The sequence below is a fragment of the Amblyraja radiata genome, chromosome 5 (genome assembly GCF_010909765.2).
Source record: "Amblyraja radiata isolate CabotCenter1 chromosome 5, sAmbRad1.1.pri, whole genome shotgun sequence".
Taxonomy (NCBI): Eukaryota; Metazoa; Chordata; class Chondrichthyes; order Rajiformes; family Rajidae; genus Amblyraja; species Amblyraja radiata.
In genome coordinates, this window is record NC_045960.1 from 93,781,774 (window position 1) to 93,791,860 (window position 10,087).

Below are 10,087 nucleotides of genomic sequence, written 5' to 3' on the forward strand. Positions count from 1 at the left end.
GAGTGAGGAAGGCTGATGAGGGAGGGGGTTGAGTGAGGGGGGTGGGTGGTGGAGTGTGTGTGAGGAGCAGGGACGGATGTGGACCCAGTGGTGGGGGGTGAGGGGGAGTGTAGTTGGGGTGATGGTGGTGCATTTGGGGTGTGGGGATGTAGTTGGGGTGAGACGCAGCTATGGGTCTAGGCCCGGCTGTGGTGGGAGGGGTGTATGCTGCAAACTCCTGGCTAAATTAAATGTTCATAATTTGACAACTTTGCAAAGCTCCTGCTGCTGGCAGACATAATCCAACAGCCGCACAAGTCGCACAGTCTGCCTGAACCAATCTGATCTCCCGGTTGCTAAACACTTTAATTCTCCTTCCCATTCCTACACAGACCTTTCTGTCCAAGGTCTCCTCCATTGTCAGAGTGAGGCTAAACACAAATTGGAGGACCAGCATCTCATATTTCGCTTGGGCAGCTTACAGCCCAGTGGTATGAATATTGATTTCTCTCACTTCAGGTAGCCCCGGCATTCCCTCTCTCTCTATCCCTCCCCCATCCAAATTGCACCAACTTCTGATTTTCACCCAGCAACTAATAATGGTCTGTGTCTTTTATCATCGTTACTTTTTGTATATTTCATTCATTGTTCTTTATCTCACTATATCATTGTCTAAATCTCTCATTTCCCTTTTTCCTTGACGTTTGAAGAGGGGTCTCATCCCGAAACGTCACCTATTCCTTCTGTCCAGAGATGCTGCCTGTCCCGCTGAGTTACTCCAGCTTTTTGTGTCTATATTCAGCCTTTTCACAATGGCAGGCAGTGACTAGTGGGGTACCGCAAGGCTCAGTGCTGGGACCCCAGCTATTTACGATATATAGTAATGATTTGGACGAAGGAATTGAATGCAACATCTCCAAGTTTGCGGATGACACGAAGCTGGGGGGCAGTGTTAGCTGTGTGGAGAATGCTAGGAGGCTTCAAGGTGACTTGGATAGGCTGGGTGAGTGGGCAAATGCATGGCAGATGCAGTATAATGTGGATAAATGTGAGGTTATCCACTTTGGTGGTAAAAACAGGAAAGTAGACTATTATCTGAATGGTGGTCGATTAGGAAAAGGGGAGATGCAACGAGACCTGGGTGTCATGGTACACCAATCATTAAAAGTAGGTAGAAGGTACACAAAAATGCTGGAGAAACTCAGCGGGTGCAGCAGCATCTATGGAGCGAAGGAAATAGGCGACGTTTCGGGCCGAAACCCTTCTTCAGACTGATGGAGGGTGGGGGGGAGAAGGAAGGAAAAAGGGAGGAGGAGGAGCCCGAGGGCAGGGGGATGGGAGGAGACAGCTCGAGGGTTAAGGAAGGGGAGGAGACAGCAAGGGCTAGCAAAACTGGGAGAATTCAACGTTCATGCCATCCGGACGCAAGCAACCCAGGCGGAATATGAGGTGCTGTTCCTCCAATTTCCGGTGTTGCTCACTCTGGCAATGGAGGAGACCCAGGACAGAGAGGTCGGATTGGGAATGGGAGGGGGAGTTGAAGTGCTGAGCCACCGGGAGTTCAGGTAGGTTATTGTGGACTGAGCGGAGGTGTTCGACGAAACGATCGCCCAACCTCCGCTTAGTCTCCCCGAGGTAAATCAGCTGACATCTAGAGCAGCGGATGCAGTAGATGAGGTTGGAGGAGATACAGATGAACCTTTGTCGCACCTGGAACGACTGCTTGGGTCCTTGAATGGAGTCGAGGGGGGAGGTGAAGGGACAGGTGTTGCATTTCTTGCGGTTGCAACGGAAAGTGCCCGGGGAGGGGGTGGTACGGGAGGGAAGGGAAGAATTGACAAGGGAGTTGCGGAGGGAGCGGTCTTTGCGGAATGCAGACATAGGGGGAGATGGGAAGATGTGGCGAGTGGTGGGGTCACGTTGGAGGTGGCGGAAATGGCGGAGGATTATTTGTTGTATTTGCCGGCTGGTGGGGTGAAAGGTGAGGACTAGGGGGACTCTAAGTATGCAGGTGCAGCAGGCAGTGAAGAAGGCGAATGGTATGTTAGCATTCATAGCAAAAGGATTTGAGTATAGGAGCAGGGAGGTTCTACTGCAGTTGTACAGGGCCTTGGTGAGACCACACCTGGAGTATTGCATACAGTTTTCGTCTCCTAATCTGAGGGAAGACATTCTTGCCATAGAGAGAGTACAGAGAAGGTTCACCAGACTGATTTCTGGGATGTCAGGACTTTCATATGAAGAAAGACTGGATAGACTCGGTTTGTACTCGCTAGAATTTAGAAGATTGAGGGGGGATCTTATAGAAACTTACAAAATTCTTAAGGGGTTGGACAGACTAGATGCAGGAAGATTGTTCCCGATGTTGGGGAAATCCAGAACAAGGGGTCACAGTTTAAGGATAAGGGGGAAATCTTTTAGGACCGAGATGAGGAAAACATTTTTCACACAGAGAGTGGTGAATCTTTGGAATTCTCTGCCACAGAAGGTAGTTGAGGCCAGTTCATTGGCTATATTTAAGAGGGAGTTAGATGTGGCCCTTGTGGCTAAAGGGATCAGGGGGTATGGAGAGAAGGCAGGTACAGGATACTGAGTTGGATGACCAGCCATGATCATATTGAATGGCGGTGCAGGCTCGAAGGGCCGAATGGCCTACTCCTGCACCTATTTTCTATGTTTCTATGTAACACAAGAAATCTGGAGCAGAACTTGTCTGGTCAGGCCACGCCTGTGAATGGAATGGATACGTGTCATTGGTCAGTTCAGCCATTTCCTTGTAAAGGCCAAGATGCCGGTGTGATCAGTAGCAGTACATTTGTGGATAGCGCAGAGCTCATCCTCAAGTCAACACATCCTCCGGAGGGAATTGTGGAGGGTGAGAGGTACTGCAGCATTAATCTGTAGAATCCAGAGGATTGTTGCTACCTTATGTTCATTAAAAAACAGACTGAAAGCAGGGCTGCCGACAATGGGTAAGAGTTGGGAGTGAGAAATTACGAGAGACCAAGCCCGAGGGATCGTAGCGACCGGGGGCTGGGGGGGTGTGGGTGTGAATAAGGATTAGCTATGAATAAGGTTAGGCTAAATTACATTCCTAATTCCATTCCACAGTAGAGCCAGGCTCTGATCATCAGGTGCAGCACATGAATGATCTTAGTATATTCACGTACGGAAATCAGATTACAATCAAGCACTTAGCCCATGTTGACCAACCTGGGTCTCACTGCACACCTGGTACTACTGACCCTGACTCGAGTTGCATACCTTCTCTCATTCCTGACCCTGAATCCAGTCTTACACCTGACCCCCTATTCTACCCTAATCATAGCTGCATACCTGCTTAGGTTCCCAGTGCTGAACACTCCCATTGTCCCAGCTTTGACTGCACACCTAGTATTATTCTAGACCTTGACTCTGGATGCACACTTGGCCTTGCTCCTAGCCCCTCTGCACTGACAATATATCTGGCCCACACAGAAAGCCCCATATCTGATCCCCTGGACTTAACCTATTACGTTCAAGTCCACAGGTGCTTATCTAATGCAGTAATCCTTTATGGGGCACTTCACGGACCAAATTTTGAATAACAAAATTTGCTACATCCATTGGCTTCCTTGTTATCTAACATGCTAGTTACTTTGTCAAAGAAGTCATCAATTGGTTGAACACAATTTCTCATCCATAAAATTATACTCATTCAGTTGTATAAGTATTCTGTTACCATTTCCTTCATTTTCCTAACAAACTGAAGTCTTTTTTACCCCCAATATTTTCAGTATGTTGCTGTCTTCCTCTCAGCTGGGACTTTTCCCGAAATGCAAAGTCCAATAACAATATATATTTAAGCAATAATATTCTATTTAATGTGATCTTGAGAGTACAATATTTTCTGTGGCATTCATAACACAACAATGATAAAAAGATCTTTGTTTTGATTGCACCTACCAACATGCATACATTATTATATTACAGTTAATATGTACCGAGGGCAAATTTTTGTTCCAATGCTCCCCATTCCCAATTACTTTTACATTGAAGTGATTGAAATCCAAGTGAAGTTTAAATGGCATCAGACAAATAAAACCTCCAGAATGGATGATATTCATTATGTGGTTGGTTAGTCAGTATCAGCACAATTACTGTATTAAACTTGTAATCCTCAGATGTCCTGGTTCAAGCTAAAACTAAAGACAAATAATAACCTCCTCACCCATTCCCCTACAAGTATCTCTGTCACTCCTTTAAAATATGCCCCTTCTTTGAATAAGCTCTTAAACATCACATCTGAATCAGTTTCCATCTGATTACACTCCTTGAGCATGTTCATCTACGTGTTCAATTAATAAAACAACAAGATTGGGGACATTTCTTGTCAAGTCTTCTAATGTTTTTGCAGATTCCCCGCTGGAAAGGGTTTTGATTTATCTACCCCGAAATGATGAACTGGATTCACTCAGACCAAACACTTCTTTTCCACCTTTTATTTTCTCCTCCTTTTATTTTGGCAGATTAGTCTTTAGCAGTTTTAGCTGCTTAGTCTTCAGCAGTTTTTGTCTTTAGCAGTTTTTGTCTGGTGAAAAACCTTTAGACGCAAAGGCAGAAAATATACATTACTGTAACCAAATATAAATAACAGAAAATTACATGTATCTAACATTCCAACTCATAGCAGCCATTTTGTTTTAAAAAATAATTTTCACATTTCATTAAATGAAAAATACAGATAATGCCCACTACTGTTTTTTAACACATTTTATCATATTTTTTAAAGTGCAATTATTTAAACCAACACCACACATAGCATATAAGCATTAGAAATTAGCTCACATTAGCCCTTAACCCCACACTGAAGCAGGATGCACTTTACATAGACAACAAACACTATCATCACCCTTTAATCTTGGTTAACATACACCACCAATATTTCAAACTTTATCAATCAACACGTTAGCCAGACAAGTTTCTCAGACATTAAAGGGTTAAACAGAGTCTCTGGGGCTGCAGTCTTCGGCTCAGTTAATTTAGAGTTCAGTCCTTACCGGCTGCCAATCGGGTCTGTAGAAAATCAGTCCTGCTTGCCTTTTCTGGCTATTGCGGCAGTCTTTTCGGACAGTCCTTTTGATTTACTGTTCAAGTTTTGCCGCCCGCAAGTCTCTTCCGTTTTCTTCCCTGGCTTCTGGTGCTGTGTGCCCTTTTGAAAGCCCCAGGCAGAACTCGGCAGGCTGGGGTTCCGCCCACTTTAATCACTGTCTCGTGATTTCAATTTAGCATTTCTCTGCACCTGTCCTTTAATTTCAGTTTGACTTGACATGTCTATTCAACCTGTCAAATAAATTTGGGGGGGGGGGGGGGTGTTTAGAAATAGTCAGTGAGGTAAACAAACATAATAGTTGAGTGGCAAATAACAATCGTGCTACCTTCTCAATATTTAACTGAAGGAAATAATGGGTTATCGGGCTGTATGTTGTGACAGACAGCCTGACACCTTGCATGTCATTTTAATATTACACTTATCCCACCCCCCTGGATATTCCGGATTAATAAATTAAGGTTTTGTCAACTAATTACAAATCAGGCTAATTACAAATCAATAAACTTAGTCAACTCCGAAACACGAAGCGCTGAGCATTGGGATCCAGACATCACGAACAACTGGCCTCAGTTCCCTGCTCACATCTGGCAGGGCTCCGTCTGAACCAGGGGCCACGGAGCGCTTTTGAAAGTGGGGAGGCTGAGCGATCACTGATCACTGGCCTTGGAGGTACCCGGTGAGGCAGTGGAGGGACCGAGTGAAGGGAGGGAGGGGGGTGCTTTTTGAAATTTGATGTATTAAAATCATGTTATAATGCAGTGTAGAAGTCTGATTTCAATGTTTTTTGTTTAAAGTATTTTTAAGAGGTAATTTTTTAAGGGGTAACCTTTTCCACACAAAGGGTGGTGGGTGTATGAAACAAGCTGCCAGATGAGGTAGTTGAGGCAGGGACTATCCCAACATTTAAGAAACAGTTAGACTGATACGTGCTGTAATTGTTATATGGTTATATGATACATGGATAGGACAGGTTTGGAGGGATATGGACCAAAAGCAGGTAGTGCAGCTGGGACATTTTGGAGGGTGTGGACAAGTTGTGCCGAAGGGCCTGTTTTCACACTGTATCACTCTATGACTACATTATACCTCCCACATGCATGAATGCTTCAAAATCAAGTGGTCGAGTATTATTGCCATATACTCAAGCAAAGAAACATAGAAAATAGGTGCAGGAATAGGCCATTCGACCCTTTGAGCCAGCGCTACAATTCAATATGATCATGGCTGTTCATCTAAAATCAGTACCCCTTTCCTGTTTTTTCCCCATATCCCTTGATTTCGCGAGCCCCAAGGGCAAAATGTAACTCTTGAAAATATCCAGCGAAATGGCCTCCATTGCCTTTGTGGCAGAGAATTCCACAGATTCACTGGAGTTTAGAAGGATGAGGGGGCATCTTATAGAAACATATAAAATTATATGTGAAGAAAGTTTGTCCTCATCTCAGTCCTAAATGGCCGACCCCTTATTCTTAAACTGTGTGTCCCCTGGTTCTGGACTCCCCCAACATCGGGAACATTTTTCCTGCAGCTACAGTAAGTGAAAATCTAACAGGCAAGCAGGAAGCTTTCTCCAACCACCCCCATTTGAACGCCACTATCTTCCACTGCTTCTACCCAGTGCTTGGTACCTACTTCCAGCAGTCACTGGTTGTCCTCCAGGATGCACCGAGCCGCAGCCTAGTCCATGCCGGTCACCAGAGCAAATTTGGCGCCGAGACTCTAACGGCAGCGGCGCAACGCTTCCGACTGCCCGGGACTCTTGGCCGGAGCTGCAGCGAGCGACTCGCCAGCCCGGCCAACACTCGCCAGTCCCGGTTCCCCGTCCGCATCTGCCCCCGCTGCTGCTTCTGCTTCCATCCCTCCCTCCCTCCGTCCGTCCCGGCTCTCCACCACCCACGACCAGGTTGCTCAGAGCACAGTAGCGCCTCGTCCAAAGACGGAGATATTGGAACATGTCTAGCCCATGTGAACATCTCTCTCCTGCCGCTCGCCAGCCTCGATCATGTCAGCTGCTTCCCGCAAATCCTTAAATTTCGACTGCCGGCGAGAGCAGGACATGGCCTTACTTTCTGCGATGGGTGACACTCATTCACTGCCTGGTCCTCCAGGATGCACCGAGCCGCAGCCTGGTCCATGCCGGTCACCTGGGCGAATTCGGCACAGAGACTCTAACGGCAGCGGCACAACGCTTCCGACGCCTCCGACGGCTCGGGACTCTTGCACTGAGGCTGGCTGCTCCATGGCCAGAGCTGCAGCGGCAACCTCTCGCCAGCCCGGCAAACACTCGCCAGCCCCGGCTCCCCGTCCGCATCTGCCGCCACTGCTTCTGCTTCCATCCCTCCCTCAGCCCCGGCTCTCCATCGCCCACGACCCATGCACTTGATATGAGTTTTGAAATTTTCGATGATCACAGAATTTCTCACGACAGAGCGTGAGAAATTTGTGATCAGCATGAGAATTTGACCAAATGCGTGATTCTCACGCTCGATGCGTGAGAGTTGACAGCCCTGGTTAGAGTGACTGACACCGGAAATTCAGTCCTATTGCGCAAGTGAAGAAACCTGCTGAGTAACCAGGTATGTGCATGACAAGTGGTTCTCTTGGTCTGCATTATTTAACAAGGCACAAGGACATGATTAAACAAGGCCATTGAGTTATTTTGTGTTTATATTTCTTTACTGTTGTTCCGCCGTTTGCACAGCTGCCGTAATCAGTGAAGTCAGCCCCCTAAGGTTGAGAATCATAGAAACATAGAGAATAGGTGCAGGAGTAGGCCATTCGGCCCTTCAAGCCTGCACCGCCATTCAATATGATCATGGCTGATCATCCAACTCAGTATCCTGTACCTGCCTTCTCTCCATACCCCCTGATCCCTTTAGCCACATCTAACCCTCTTAAATATAGCCAATTAACTGGCCTCAACTACCTTCTGTGGCAGAGAGTTCCAGAGATTCAGCACTCTATGTGTGAAAAATGTTTTTCTCATCTCAGTCCTAAAGGATTTCCCCTTTATCCATAAACTGTGACCCCTTGTCCTGGACTTCCCCAACATCGGGAACAATCTTCCTGCATCTAGCCTGTCCAACCCCTTAAGAATTTTGTAAGTTTCTATAAGATCCCCCCTCAATCCAAGAATGTCTTTCCTCAGATTTGGAGACCAAAACTGTACACAATACTCCAGGTGTGGTCTCACCAAGACCCTGTACAACTGCAGTAGAACCTCCCTGCTCCTATACTCAAATTCGTTTGCTATGAATGCTAATATACCATTCGCTTTCTTCACTGCCTGCTGCATCTGCATGCCTACTTTCAATGACTGGTGTACCATGACACCCAGGTCTCGTTGCATCTCCTTTTCCTAATCGGCCACCATTTAGATAATAGTCTACTTTCCTGTTTTTGCCACCAAAGTGGATAACCTCACATTTATCCACATTATACTGCACCTGCCATGCATTTGCCCACTCACCCAGCCTATCCAAGTCACCTTGCAGCCTCCTAGCATCCTCCACACAGCTAACACTGCCCCCCAGCTTTGTGTCATCTGCAAACTTGGGAGATGTTGCATTCAATTCCCTCGTCCAAATCATTAATATATATTGTAAATAGCTGGGGTCCCAGCACTGAGCCTTGCGGTACCCCACTAGTCACTCCCTGCCATTCTGAAAAGGATCCATTTACTCCTACTCTTTGCTTCCTGTTTGCTAGCCAGTTCTCTATCGACATCAATACTGAACCCCCAATACCGTGTGCTTTAAGTTTGTATACTAATCTCTTATGTGGGACCTTGTCGAAAGCCTTCTGAAAGTCACTGAATCAGGGCAGTGTGCATCCTGGAGATGCATTCATGGCCTGTCCATAATCTGAAAATCAGAAAAAAAATAATCTGGCTTTTTGACTCTTTGCCTGAACGTAAAGGATTATGGACTTGGTTTTAGTTTAGAGATACAGCATGGAAGCAGGCCCTTCTGCTCACTGAGACCGTATGACCGTCGCTCCCACGTTCTTCCCCACTTTAGGAGCAATTTTTGTTTTTCAGGATTATTTTGCTTTACCCCAACAAAGCCAGTTAGGCTGCTCCTGTAGTTCAGTGTGAAATTATGTGCATCACATTGAATGGTGGATTTGAGTGAGTGCAACATCATGCCTTGTGCCTTGGTTAGAATGGTCTCAACCTGAAATGTCGCCCATTCCTTTTCTTCAGAGATGCTGCCTGACCCGCTGAGTTACTCCAGCTTTTTGTGTCTATCCACAAAGAGATATATTCCCTGGACTAGTTTGAATGGTTGAAAGATTGCAATAAAGCTTAAATAATGAAAATTATTAGATTTGACATTTTTTGTTGCCCTAAAGCATCATTGCTTTTTGTACAGCTCGCCCTTTGGAAAATATGTAAAAATGGTCAGACATTTAAAACATTAGGGTCGTTTACACCTGAAGCTGCATTGAAGCCAGACCTGCTCAGTTCCTACATGGACCAGGCTCAGACACTTTGCTGCACATCAGTCTGCCTGCCTTAGACACCTTCCCCTTGGCTGTCAAATGGCAGCAAATTGGGAAGCATGGCAGCAATGTGCAGATACCCCTTGGAAAGATCCATGATATGCAGGTTGAGAGTCCCTGTGATCATGATGCGGAGAGCAGGCCAGGCATGAGTTCAAATAGGAAGATCTTTCTGCAGGATGTCCCACATCACAGTGATGAGGCTTTGGAAAACCTGAATCTGTCAGTACATCATTCATTGGAGAGGCCCAGGTGGGACATGGTGTCTCTGACGACAGTGGAAGGTGGTTCTCTGGATGGGGAGGTCAGTGCCTTCTCCCCAGAGGTCCCCAACTCCCTGACCGGCCACACGCACACCTCTAGTACTGAACATTACCCACTGAGTGAGCACCTCAGGGTGAATGCTGGGGAGAGGTCGGCTATAGACTTATAGACTTTGGAAGTGGTCTGAGCAATATACATTGAGTTCTGAACGATCTGGTTAAGTCTCCCGATGTCAACAAGGGAATAGCA